The sequence below is a fragment of the Rousettus aegyptiacus genome, unplaced genomic scaffold (genome assembly GCF_014176215.1).
Source record: "Rousettus aegyptiacus isolate mRouAeg1 unplaced genomic scaffold, mRouAeg1.p scaffold_m13_p_1, whole genome shotgun sequence".
NCBI classification, from domain to species: Eukaryota; Metazoa; Chordata; class Mammalia; order Chiroptera; family Pteropodidae; genus Rousettus; species Rousettus aegyptiacus.
This window is the reverse complement of record NW_023416284.1, coordinates 5,461,158-5,474,378: the sequence shown is the minus strand read 5'-3', so window position 1 is coordinate 5,474,378 and position 13,221 is coordinate 5,461,158. Positions and strand designations below refer to the sequence as shown.

The 13,221-nt window shown below is 51.5% G+C and overlaps 1 protein-coding gene across 1 annotated transcript in view; it reads left to right on the top strand.

Moving 5' to 3' along the window:
- CTNNBIP1 (catenin beta interacting protein 1) overlaps window positions 1-13,221 on the top strand; it is a 43,993-nt gene that overhangs the window by 5,153 nt on the left and 25,619 nt on the right. The gene's annotated exons all lie outside the window — the stretch shown is intronic.

Below are 13,221 nucleotides of genomic sequence, written 5' to 3'. Positions count from 1 at the left end.
AAAGGGTGCTGGGCACCAACTGCTGTTCTACTCGGTTATTAAAGACCTATTATGCCCTGATCCTCCATGAGCCTTATTAAAAGGGGAGACCACAGTCCGCGGAGGGAAAGGTGTTCTTTTGTTATGGGCGTAGCTGGACCAAAATGTTCTTTTCCTTCTTCTGAAGTTTAAGGAAACTTAAGAAACTTCTCTATTCTTCATGGTCGTGTTGTGCTGGATAGTCTTTTCTGTAAGCAGGTGTGTGTACCATGCGTCGTCACACGGCCAAGGGCCGCCAACAGCGGGCAGAGAAGGGGTCAGAGGGCTGGGGTTCCAACTTTGGCTGTGACGTCTTTATAATAGAAGTGAGGAAGGAACACAGAGGTACTCAGAAGTGCTGGCTATCTCCCCCATTCGTCCTTCCTTCCTAATAATCCATTAATTCAATTAATAAATATTTACTGAGCTTGCATTATGATCTAGGCTCCACTGGGAATTCTGTGGTGAGCAGGGTAAAAATAATTCTTTCTTCTCTTAGAGTCGAGGGCCAAGAGACTTATTTTCTAGTTGGAGTCGTGTGAATAAAGAATGTGTTAGTGAGTGTTTTAAACTCTTGGAGGGGAGTCAGGATATAATTTCCAGATGTGCACATCAGCCCCCATAGGTATCTATCTGCCTTGGGAGGGCATTAAGTCTTGGGGCGCTTTTCAAGATTTTTTTAAGTTATGCCAACAATCAATCAGGTTTCTTATGACCTTGTCACTCCAGAATTCTCTCCCTGCCTGACAGGTGTCCCCCTGCCAGTTTTGGAAAGCAGGTATATGGTGGCAGGCGGGCTGTGGGGCTAGCTGCTTGGTAGTCTTTGGCATGCCCGTGGGGTTCCCGAAAGAACTGATGCCTGTGGACACCTGTGTCGCCAGGCCCCCATTTGGGGTCCGTATGTGCAGAGCGGGGTAGGGGGAGCCCCGTTCTTCCCTGAGCCTGCCCAGCACGAGCCGTGCGATCCCTTGAGAGAGAGAGGCCAGGCAGGCCCAGCAGTCCGTGAGAAAGCACACGGTGTTCTCTCTCCCCCGAGCCGGGCCGGGGCGGACAGGGCAAAGGGCTGGCAGAGGTGTCTGCCCCCAGCCGGAGCGAGGAAGGCGGCAGGACAGCGTGGCGTACTCCTGGGTGACGTTACTTCTACCCAGTCCCTGACATGTCACCGCCCTCCTGGTGTTAATCAGCTGCCCCTCAGTCTGGGGGTGGGGCGTGGGGCAGAATCCTTCAGCGGCTGATCAGGAGGAAATGGCTGGCTTGGCAAGGAGAACAGGTCACTCAGTGTCCCTGGACTTCTTCAAGTGTGGTTGGAGCCCACAGAGACACCAATTCAGCTGGGAGAATGTGACCCACTTTTGTATCCTCTCTCACGTGGAGAGCTGGGTGGGAGGCTTTTGGACACCAGCTCCAATTAAGGTTTTTTCTGCCCTGAGTGTCTCCTAAGTATCTGACCCACATGTTTCCTGCTGTGGAATCCTGTGGTCCGGATCCTGAACTGAGTAACAGCCCGAGACAGATGGAGTTACCGCCTTGTCATTCGGCAGTCCTGGGTTCGGCGAGCGGGGCTTCCTGTGGGGATCAGGGTCCCTCAGGGATTTAAACACCCCTCACAATGTGAGCCCCACCCTTGCTCTTCCTGCTAAATCACCAGGCAAACCAGGGACCCAGTTTCCAAGGAGATGGGTTAGCCTTGACCTGGCTGCCCACATGAGGCCTCACAGCCTCCTGCCCCAGGCCGTCCTGGCTTCCAGCAGATGGTCCTGACCCTTGTCTTCTGCTGTAGAACGTCCTTCTGCTGCAGGAATAGGAACCGAGTGTGTTTCGCTCGGCTTCTTCTGTTCTCTGCAGGTAGAAGACATTTGAGTGATTTTCCATTTGTAATTTTATGTTTATTCTATGTGTGCGTTGGTGGGAGTCAGGCGTGGGGTGGGTGGAGCGGGAAGCCTGATTTAACTGCGTGAAGCTGTGAGTACCACCAAGAAGGTTTGGGGACTTTACTCCAATGAAGTGGTCGTTCCGAGCCCCTGGATAATCAATCCAATCTTATTGACAAAGGAGGGAGGGAAAGGTGGGGCAGGGGCACTGCCAAGGTGAGCTCCGGCCAGGCTGTGATCTCAGACCTGCCCGAGCACCGTGTGCGCCACCCTCGGTTTCCCAACCGAGGCAGACGGTGCTCCGTTCCCCACCCCCCCCGCCGTCTGTGTCTGTCCCCACCGTTGGCACTGCCCCGTGGCCTTTCAGAGCACACAGTGCTCCTCTGGCTGATGGCTGGAGTTACAGGAAGGTGAGGTGCCGGGAATGTTTGGGAGGACATGGCGGGGCTTATAGGCCGGCAAGCTGGCTGTGGGGGCGTCTCTCCGGGGCCCTGGCTCTGCTTTCCTGCTGCACAGAGCAGCCTTCTGGAGCTCGTGGTGGGACACGGGATCCAAGTCAGGGCAGTGGAGGCAGCCAGAACGAGCGTCCTTCCTCGCACCTGGGCGCACCTGGGCGAAGCCGCTGCAGCCGCCCGGCAGGTAGCATGTGCCTTTTGTTCGCTCCGGGTGTCAGCTGCCCAGCCTCACTTCCTGTCTCCCAGAAGAGAAGAGGTGCCTCAGGCCTGCGAGTGATGATGGTGGAGCTGGACCCCCCAGAGGAGGAACGTCCCTTCTCATCTTCCAGCCTCATTCCACTTTCTTTAAAAAAAAAAATTTGTTTTTGAAGTAGGTAGTAGATACATGGTACACAATTCGGAAGGCTGTATGGTGACAACAACCTCCCTTCCTCCCTGCATCCCCAGCCCCGAAAGAGACCAGTGTTCACCAACGTCCTGTGCGTCGTCGCCGGAGACGTGCGACACGTGTGCGCACACACGGGCCCGGCGCGCACTGTTTTTTCCACACCGTAGTGCTCAGTGGCCCGGACCTTCCTCTTTTCACTTCATAGTGAATGCTAGACCTGTCCATACCCCCACCTCCAACCTCTCGAGCGTTTCCCGTGTGCCGGGTTGTGTTAAAAGCGCTTTCCCTGGCTTAACTCATTCACTCCTCACAAGAACCCTGCGAACGAGATGCTGTTATTGTCCACAGTTTGCAGATGAGTAAACTGAGGCACGGGGAGGTTAAGTTACTTGTCTGACTCGGGTCATTTAGAACCACCTTACTCATTTTAATGGTTCCATAGCATTCTTTTGATTGGTTATATTTTAATTTTTAAAATCAAGTCTCCTGTTGGTGAGCATTTAAGTTTTCTGTCTTTTGTTACTATTAAGGAATATTCTTCTACATAGATCTGTGTGCATTTGTGTAAGTGTATCTATAGGGTAAATTCCTACAGGCTGAATTGTTAGAGCAACAGGTATACCTTTTAAAATTTTTTATATTGCCAAATTGCCCTCCATGGAGATACTAACATTGTATTTACTCACTAAAACTGTACGAGAGTACCTGTTTCCCTCACACCTTGGCAGAAGTTTTCAAACTTTTGGATTGTCGCTAATCCCATGGGTGAGAAGTGGTATGTGATTATAATGTTAATTTGCATTTTCCTTAAGGGGAAATAGAGGGGAAATCATTTCATATCTTTAGGGGCCATTTATAGACAATCCGTGATTTGCCCACTTCTTTCTCGGGTTCGCAGTCTTTCTTGTTGATCTACAGGTGGTCTTTCTATATTAAGGAAGTTTGTGCTAAAGCTGTGATATATGCTACACATGTATCACTGTCTTTGTTCATTTGATTGTGTTTTTTTTTCCTTGCAGTTTGATTTTTATATAATCACGTTTAAAATCTTTTTTTAATCACTTCTAGGTTTTAGTTCATATTATTTTCTTCCCCCACTGTTTTCTTTTCCTGTATTTTCTTCTAATATACTTAACATTTAAAACTTTGCTCCATAACCAAAGGATCAAACCCAGCATTACCAGGAAGAGAGCAGATGGGCCTCGTGGGCCTCCACTGGGACCTTGACAATGCCCGCTCTGATAGTTTCTTGCCATAATGTTTAATCTTACTCTACTTAAAAAGAAACTATTGGACAAATCTAGATCGTGGGACATCCTAAAGACAAGGTCTTGGACTCTAAAACTTGCTAATGTTCTGACAAAGAGAGCTGGTGAACCATTCTAGGCTAAAGGAGGTGAAGCAGCGTGGGAACCAAATGCAGTTGCAATCCTCCACTGGATCCTGGCTTAAAAAAACAGTAAAGGCCAGAGTGAGGGGAGGGGGCTGCGGAAATTTGGATGTGGGCTGCACATCAGATAATATTAGCGGGTCGATATTAAATTCCTCCAGGGGTGACTATAGGGCTGCGGCTGTGTGGGAGAATGGCCTTAGGAAATATGATGGTGCACTTAGCAAAGTATCGTGATATCTGCAGCTTGCTTGCAAATGGCTCAGGAGAAAAAAGAAGCAGGCATGCCTCCGTAGACCCACAGCGTGGAGAGACACCAGACAGATGCGGCACAATGCGAACTACTGGGGACTCTGGGGGCAGGTGTGGGGATGTTCTCTGTACTGGTCTTTCAGCTTTTCTGTGGCTTTGACATTTTTCAAAATAAAGAGGTGAGGAGAAAAACAATTGCGTTTCATCCGAGATTTATTTTGGTTACGGTCCCCTTGGCTTTGCCCGGCTCTCCCGGGTTATTGTCCTGGTTTTTTCATCCCTTTCCCCTTCTTTTGTGGCACAGTTGTCTGTTTCCCTTTCTCTTAGGAATTTCTATTTTGGGCGAGCTCTTCTTTTCTGGACTTGGAAGTTTTCATGATTATCTTTCTGGCGGACTTCCGCGACTTTTCTAGCAGCAGGTGAGAGCCGACGTGCAGTGGTGCCTGCATTTTGGATTTGACAGTGTGTTATGCGCTCCAAGTAGATTTGCAAAGGAGCCGAGTGCTCTGAGACGTGAAGTCTTCATCCTCAGGAATACCATCAAAGCAGTGTGTGGTATAATTAACCTCGCTCTCAGCGAACCTTGAAATAAGCTTTTTCCTCTCAGCTAAGTTTTTGCAGCAGGTCAGGTGCAGCTTGCGTTCTGTGGATGTGGACTTGGAAAAGACTCCTGGGATTCCGTTTGCAACATGTGACAGTGTTGAGGGGGTAGCGGCCTGTAAAAGCAGGAGTCTTTTTGCCAGGGAAGCGCTAATAGGCCAGTTTTGCCAGGAGCTTCTGCTCCCTTTCTGGGGCTTGGTGACTAATGGTTTCGAGGCTTTGGAGGAATGGGGGACGTTATTACAAATGGATGATGGGGATTTGGCTCCTGAACTGGGTTATTGGGGTGTGCCTTGTTTGGGTGTTTATGCCTACACCCACTGGAAATGGGGACAGTTTCTTAGAGCCCTCACCCAGGCCCCCGTGGCCTCCAGTCCTTTTCATCCAAACTCCAGAGCTTTTCCGTGGTGGCCCCGGCCCTGAGCAAACCCTCCAGGTGGCTGTGGGTGGGTTCCTGCTGTATGAGGCGCTGCGTTTTCCGGTCTCCTTGGAGCGGCTCGTGTGTTTTCTCTGGTCACCCCTCACCTCCCCTCCTGCCGTCACCATCCTTTCCTTCAGACGGGATGAGTTTTGTGACCCCTCGGGAGTTCTTGTCCTTGTGCTACTTCCCCCAGCAAGCGAACAGAATAAACGCGCACAGATTCTGGAGTTGCCTTTGTTTAAAATATTTTCCATTTTGATTATCAGCTTGTTCAACATTTAGGGAGGAAGGAAACCAAGTCTTCAGCAGCCCCTTAGGGGAGGCTGCCTCCTTCCTTGGATTATTTTTGTTCAGAAGGAGCTGCTGGAGGGGCAGGGGAGGGAAGGCACGGCCTGTGTCACAGGGCAGAGCAGTTATCCAAACAGTGGCCAGCCTGCCTGCAGGTGCGATGAACCCGTGCAGTTTTGTAGTAATGGGTATGGGTGTGTTTTCAAGGTAAACAAACATATGTATATTTATATGCAAATTAACACATACCTGTTTGCTGAAAGCCTGTAGGAAAGCCTGTAGGAGGCAGTAACCCTAAAACCTATTTTCTTAAGAGTTTATAGAAGTTTCCCCCTGGAGCCTGTACCTAGAGCCTCAGCTGGGTCTTGAGGGGAGTCATGCCCAGAGCCGGGCAGTGAGCAGGGGGCTGGCTCTGGAAGCACAACTAGGGGTGAGCTCCTGCCTTGCAGGCGACCCGAAGATTTAATGACCTAATTCGTGCAACAGGAAACCAGAAGCCTTCATGGCCCTGCGATTCTGAGTGGCTGCAGCGAACCTGGTTCAGGAGGCTTATTTATTTGATCCAATTCCAGGAGACTTTGATGCAGGGAGAGCAAGAGCAAGGGAGAAGCGCTGGGGAGGGTGGTGATTCCTGGGCAGGCCAGCCTGCCTTTGGGCCCTGGGCGGGCCGGGCGGGCCATGCCTGGGCCTGCCTCTGAGAATGAGGCTTGCCCCTGAGAGAATGAGGGTGGCGTGAATGTGTCCATATGGCTCTGAGTGAAAAAACTGTAAGCAGCTCCTGATAAATAGTGATATGTTAGTTTCTTCTTTCTCTTAAAAAAAGAAAAAAGCAAACTTTAAAATTTCTCAGTTAAATTAAAATTTAGCTGGTGACTCTGCACGAGTTGGCATAGCTGTGGGCAGCAGGGCAGATGGTGATTATGTGGGTCGAAATGAACAATCTGGCCTCTGGAGGTGTCCCACGGTCCGTGAGACTTCCTGGCCAGGCTCCTTTCCCGGGATTATGAAGCTTAGAACTACTGATCCCCCCCAGCCTAAGGTTGACTTCAGCTTCCTCCCTGTGCAAATGACATTTTCCCTCAGCGAGTCATTGTCAGCATGCATGCTGGGGGCATCTCAGATGCTCATCTAGGTCATACAAGAGAAAAAGGGTCCTTCTGACACCAGCTTGCATGGCTGGGCTTTTGACAGTGCCAGGTGCCCAGCCCGTGGTAAAGGTGGTCCAGCCTGGGAGACTTCCTGCCCAGGATTGGGGGTACCTGCACCCGCTTGAGAGATGAGGGTTCCAGCCCTTACGTTCACTTATAAATAGACAAGGGCTCTGGATTCTGCATTACCCAGCCCCTGGAACCTGCCAGAGGCTGAAGGTCACGGGGCAGAGTGAATCAGAGGAAGATCCGGAGCCGGATTTCGTAGGCTCACTGGTTCCTGACCACAGGTCTCAGGCTCCCAGCTTGGCCAGGTTTCAGGGCTCCAGCTGTTCTCTGGGAAGAAAAAAGAATCTCTTTTTTAAATGAGGTCGAAAGATGCGTTTCTTGCCTTCTGTCCTCATTTCCCCTACTGTGCGGAGATAAACCGCCACCTGCATGTCCCTTGGTCTGCATGTCCCTTGGTCTGAACTGCAGAGCCCGAGGGCTTAGCCCAGTACAGGGAGTATCGTGGGCAGCCGGTGACTTCCTCCGGCTCCATGTTCCCTTCCTGTTCACATTGTTCTCGGTTCCTCCACTCCCCCAGCAGGCCTGCCAGGTGCTCTTTATTAGCTATAAAAAGGTGGGTTTCTCGAAGAGACAGTGAAATCTGGGCAACTTTTTTTGTATTATTATTATTTTTTATTTTTTACCAATCAGGCCAAAATCACAGTTTAAATCTTATAAACGGTAAGTTCTAAACAGATGCCTCTACCAGTCCAGGTACATCACCGTCATCTGCTGTACACAGACGGGCTCCTTCGGTTCTTGTGCATCTTAGACTGTGGGGTGAGGACGCCTCGAGGGGCTTCGTGGTTCCCAGGCAACTCTAGCGCAGGCTCCTCCAATCTGGCATCGGGCTCCAGATGTGACTGGCAGCATTATCTCATCTGTCCAGATTATTCAGTACAAAGACCGACAGCCATTTCGAGGGTCTCTGAAAATATTGGAGACCTGGGGGGGAAAAAAGGTGTTAGTTTTCTGTTCTCTTATGAGAATTTTATATAATGAGCTATGGGTTCATTTTTTTTCATGTCTCTGAGAATAAGGCTGCCTAGGGGGCTAGGAAGGCCTTCACACCACCCTGAGGCCTGCCCAGCCAGGGGGCGGGCTCCCAGTGTGGAGATGGGAACAGATATGCAGGCACCCAGGTGCCCGTCAGGGCGGTGCTGGGGGCGGGGGGAGGTGTGCAGACGCAGTCTTCAGGGCTGCCCAGGGGAGAAGACAGAAGGTGAACAGTCAGTAGGGAGGGGCGAGCTCGGCCCAGGGACCAGCAGAGGCGAAGGCCCAGAGGGGCTGAAGGAGCCTGGTGCAGCGGGTCGCTCCAGGGTGACCACCAGGCAGGGTTTCTCATCCTTGGCGCTGCAGACATGGGGCCAGACAGCTTGTAGTGGATCTGTCCAGTGCGTCAGGGGTGCTTAGCAACATCCCCGGCCCCTACCTGGAGCAGCCTCCCAGTTATGACAGTCAAAAATGTCCCCAGACATTGCCAAATGCCCCCGACTGAGTCCCCGCCATCCAGGGAACGTGGCAGACAGCTGGGATCCAGCCACCTGCCCCTGCACGAGGAGCCCTTTCTTGTCGCTTCCTGTCCAGTGTGCAGGTCCTGGGGGAGCTGGCTCCTGGGCAGGTTTGCACCTGTCCTGCAGCCCTTTGGTATGTGTGACGTGCCTGCAGTGCCATGTGCAAGAGTGGCCTGAGGAGGAGTCACGCCACAGAAAGGAGGATGCACCCCAGGCACCCCCTCCTGCCTGCGGTTGGCTGTGTCAATGCCTTCCCCGTGGTCGGCAGGACAGCTGGGCAGGGCCGCTGGCTCTGGTTATTGGGCTGTTTTGAATCAGGTCAGGTGGATCTGATTTTAATGCTGCGAGAACCTTCTTCAAAGGGCCTTCTCAGAAATTTTCACACCTGGAACAGAGTGCACCCCGGAGGTAGGAGGTGTTTTAGGGTAATTGTTGAGAGTTCTGGAATCACTCCTGGGCCAGCAGACAGACCAGTGGCCAGAGAGAAGGGCCCGGCAACCCTCGGGCTTCATAGCTGCTCCCCACTGGAGGAGGTGGGGTACAGACGGAAGTCCACACGTATCCTCTCCCCTCTGCCCCTCCCCATTCCCTAGTGGCTTTTTAATGTTTCCCTGACTTTTGATTTATTTTGATTTCAGATCTACAGAAAAGTCGGACTAGTACTGTGAACACAACCCCTCTGGATGCCTTTTACTTAGATTCACCAATGTTAACATTTTGCCATATTCGCTCACACGTTCTCTGCCTCTGTAAACACACACTTCTTTTCTTGCACCATTTGAAAGTAAGTTGCAAGCATCGAAACATTTTACCCTCAAATACTCCAGCCTGCATCTCTTAAGGACCTGGATATTTTCCAACATAAGCACAATATAATCGCCATACCCAACACACATAACCTCAATACAACACTTATATAACAAATACTCCCTGTTAAATTTTCTCCAATTACCCAGCAATGGCCTTTACTGGATCCCATCAAGGACCATTCACTGTATTGGGTATGCTGCCTTATTTTATTTTCTGATTGGCAGTAGTTTGGGGCTCTTTTTTCTGTAAAGTGGACTTTTATTTTAATTTCAATTAAAATGGCTAATGCCTCTATCAATTTGTGAGCCAGACGAGGCTGATAGGCTGGAGAGAGCATAGATTCAAATCCAGGCTCTGTCACGTTATTAGCTTTGTGGCCTTGAGCAACTTACCTTCCCTGAGCCTCGGTTGTCTCATCTTTAAAATGGGAATAATCCTTACCTTGCAGGTTTGCTGAGAGGACTCAGATTAAATGTGACCATGTGCTGAATGTGACTGACATTGTGCCTGTCCCTTAGAAAATGCTGTAGCAACAACAGTAATGATCGCCCTTGTTCTGCCACTTTGCCTGGTTCGTAGAGCAGGAAGGAGCTCTGGGTCAGCTTTGAATTTGGGTCGGCGACCTTGGGACAAATTCCCCATCCCCAGCTCAGCCGCTAAGAATGGCGCCGCCTCCTACGACTCCCTGCGTGCGGCGCCATCATTAGACCTGTGTTGCTCATGCCGGCAGAGCGTGGTTCGAGAATGCTGAGCCCGGCTCTGGACTGAGGAGGCTGAAATGTGGAATTTATTAATTAAGGAAGTTGCTCATGAGGCCCTTGCATCCGGGAGGTTGCAGTTTAATTACTGAGAGCGGAACTTGTGGAAATTCTCTCTGGTGCCCCAGTTTTGATGTCGCCGGAGGACCCGAGGTGCTGCCCAGCGTGGGGCTCCAGCCAGCACCGCGGGTCAGGCCTCAGCCATGCTCCCTCGCCCTGCCGATCTCGTCTTTATCCACTGACATACCGGGGAGCAGGGGAGCATGAGGGTAAGCGCTCAGACAGTCCGGGTTCGAATCCTGCCCCAGAGCTGAGTGAGCTCGGCAAGTTACTCTCTGCATCTGTGTCCTTGTAAAGCCTGAGAGGGATATTTGTTTGTGGAGACAAAACGAACAAGGCCTGGCCAGTAGTAAGCTAGAGAATGTGTCTGCTGTTTCTTTTTTATAAACAATTTTCTCTACTGGGGGTGACTTTGCCCCCCAGGGGACACATGACAACATCTCATTCTTGGTTGTTCACTTAAGACTGTCCAAACCTGTAGAGAATTTTTATAAAAATATATTTGAGCCAAACAGACGATATATCTGCAAGTAAGATCTCAACAGACTGAGACAGATGCTTCCTAGAATCACAGTTTGCAGTTTCTCAGTTTCTTTTACGCATTTGGAACTAAGGAGGGAATGTAAGGAAGGTTACCTAAAGGTGGGAGAAAGCAAGGTGGGCATTGGATCACTGGATACTTCACAAGATTGGTGCTGTCCTGAGGGTGGTTTCACCTAGGCACACGGAAATGATGGCCAGGGCTGGCTTAAGGCAAAGATAAGCCTTTTACTAAAGAAGTTACATGCCTGGGGCAGGACTTTCCAGTGCCTGGCCCAGTGAGGAATTTGTGATCAGATCACCCCATGAAGTTATTTCCTGGAAAACCCTTTTGCAGCCACAGTCGTCACAGCCAAGGGGGGCAGTGCCGCTGGCACCTACCGTCACGCACTGCTCAGTGGTGGGGATCCGTGCTGAGGAAGGCGTCATTGGGCGGTTTCTTTGTGCGTACATCACAGCGCACTTCCCCAGCCCTGGCTGGGCCAGCCTGCCGCACACCCGACTGTGGACTGCAGCTCTGTAGGGGAGGAAAAATAATTCCCCCTCTGCCCTTCTGAGTTCTCTGCCAAGACATCCCTATAATAAAAGACCAATTAATAGAAAAAACACAAGTTTAATAACACGTATACTTCCCGTATACACGGGAGAGACCCAGGAAAACCCAGTAACTCGCCAAAATGGTGAAAGCCCCATCACCTTAAATACCATCTTCAGCTGAAAACAAAAGAAGATGTGGGGGGGGGGCATCTCAGTTATGGGAGGTTACCAATGAGATCACCTCCTCTTCCTGGTACAAATGGAGAGTCCCTTCCAGACGCAGATGTATTTTACAAGGGGAACTTCTACTTGGTTTTCAGAGCTTCTCCCATGTCTGCTGTTTCTTAAAAATTAACCAGCCTAAAATAATCCTTATGCCAAATAGACATATTTTGGAGTGACAAATTCAGTTCCCTGTAGCTCTAGGCTATAGACCTGTACAGCATGTTATTGTACTGAATACTGTAGGCATTTGTAACACAGTGGTATTCGTGTAATTACAAGGGCTACCATGTCACCAGGCAGTAGGAATTTTTCAGCTCCATTATAATCTTACAGAACCGCTGTCGTAATGCAGGCCCATTGTTGACCAGACCGTGACTGTAGCACCCGGGGATGCTGCGCAGAATCCTACACAGTGGAGGAGTACCCAGTCCACGGCGTCAGTCGTGTGAAAGGTGCAACACCCAGTGATTCGGGAGCAGGTGGAGAACAGGGGCGTGTGCTTGTGCTCCCCGGGGCTCTTTACCTCTTGTCATTCCTTTGAGTCAGTGGGGGGCTGACGGGCGAACTGGGAGGGAAGAAGGGAGAAAAGGAAGCTGGGGATACTGTAAAGCTTTGGATTCTTACCGTTTGTTTAATTTGACCCCCTTCCTGTAACAGAAATGTCGTTTGCTTCCATTGTATCGCCTTCTGATCTCACCACTAGTAACAGTAGCGAGTAATTTTTGAGTGCCTGCTGTGTACCAGGAGCAATGCCCGGTGGGTCCTTTATGTGCTATTTCTGTTCATTGTCACTGCCAGCACTTGGGGTAGGTACCGTCGTCACCCCCATCCTGTAGAGGTGACAGGCATAGGGATGGGAAGGGTCTAAGCTGTCCCCCGCCCCCCACAAACTGCTCCACTGTGTCTCCCCATCTCGGTTGACAGGAACTCCCACCGCAGTTGCTCAGTCCCTGTCACGTGCCCCTCTTCCCACACGCCACACGGCACCCACCGGCCCTCCCGATGTCCTGTCCACGCTGCACCCCACCGCTGGATTTGTCCGGATTCCTGCCACGGCCTCCTCCCCGGTCTCCCTGCTCCAGCCCCTCAGTCCCCTCTAGTCTCCGAGTCACGTGGTTCTGCTAAAACCCGAGTCAGACCAGGCCACAGTGGCTGCCAGGTCAGGTTCTCACAGAGGCCCCCACGGCCCCCTGCTGCCCTCTCCTCGCTCGCTCCCCTCCCGCTGCGCCCTCGGCCTGTCTTGCTGTTCCCCCAACACGGCCCACGTGTCCGCACCCCAGCGCCTCCGTCCAGCGCTGCTCCCGGCTTCCCGCAGCTCACTCCCTCCCCCCCTTCGTGTCTTCGCCCCGAAGCCTCCCACCCCGTGCCACCGGCTCACCCCACACTCCTGCCCCTCACCCTGCCCGGTTTATCATAGCACCCGTTACCTCCTTCCGTACTATGTTATCTACCTGTTCTTGTTCATTTTGTTTTGTCCTCGCTCTTCACTGGAATATATTCGGGGTGTTTTGACTGTTTTTCCACTGATGTATCCCAGTACGTAGTAGGTGCTCAGTACATTTACTGACCGACCGACTGACTGAATGAATACATTCCCTAAGGCCACGTGTCTGGCGGGTGGCATCGCCGGGGTGCCAGTTCTTCCCCTTCATTTACAGCGCTCCTTCCCAAAGGGCCCCCCACCTGCCCAGCTCCGCCACCCCATCCGGTGCACGGCGCCTCCCAGGAGGGCCCTAGACGTTTGCCAGATCTGGGTGGTCACCACACGTGACTGTCTCCAGAGCACTTCGCAGGGTCACGGTGGTACCGACTGTGCTGAAGGACGAATCCGCTCTGCTTTCCAGGCCCTGTGGGCTTCTCTGTAGTCCGGGAAGTCCGGTCCTAGCTGCTGAGCCTGT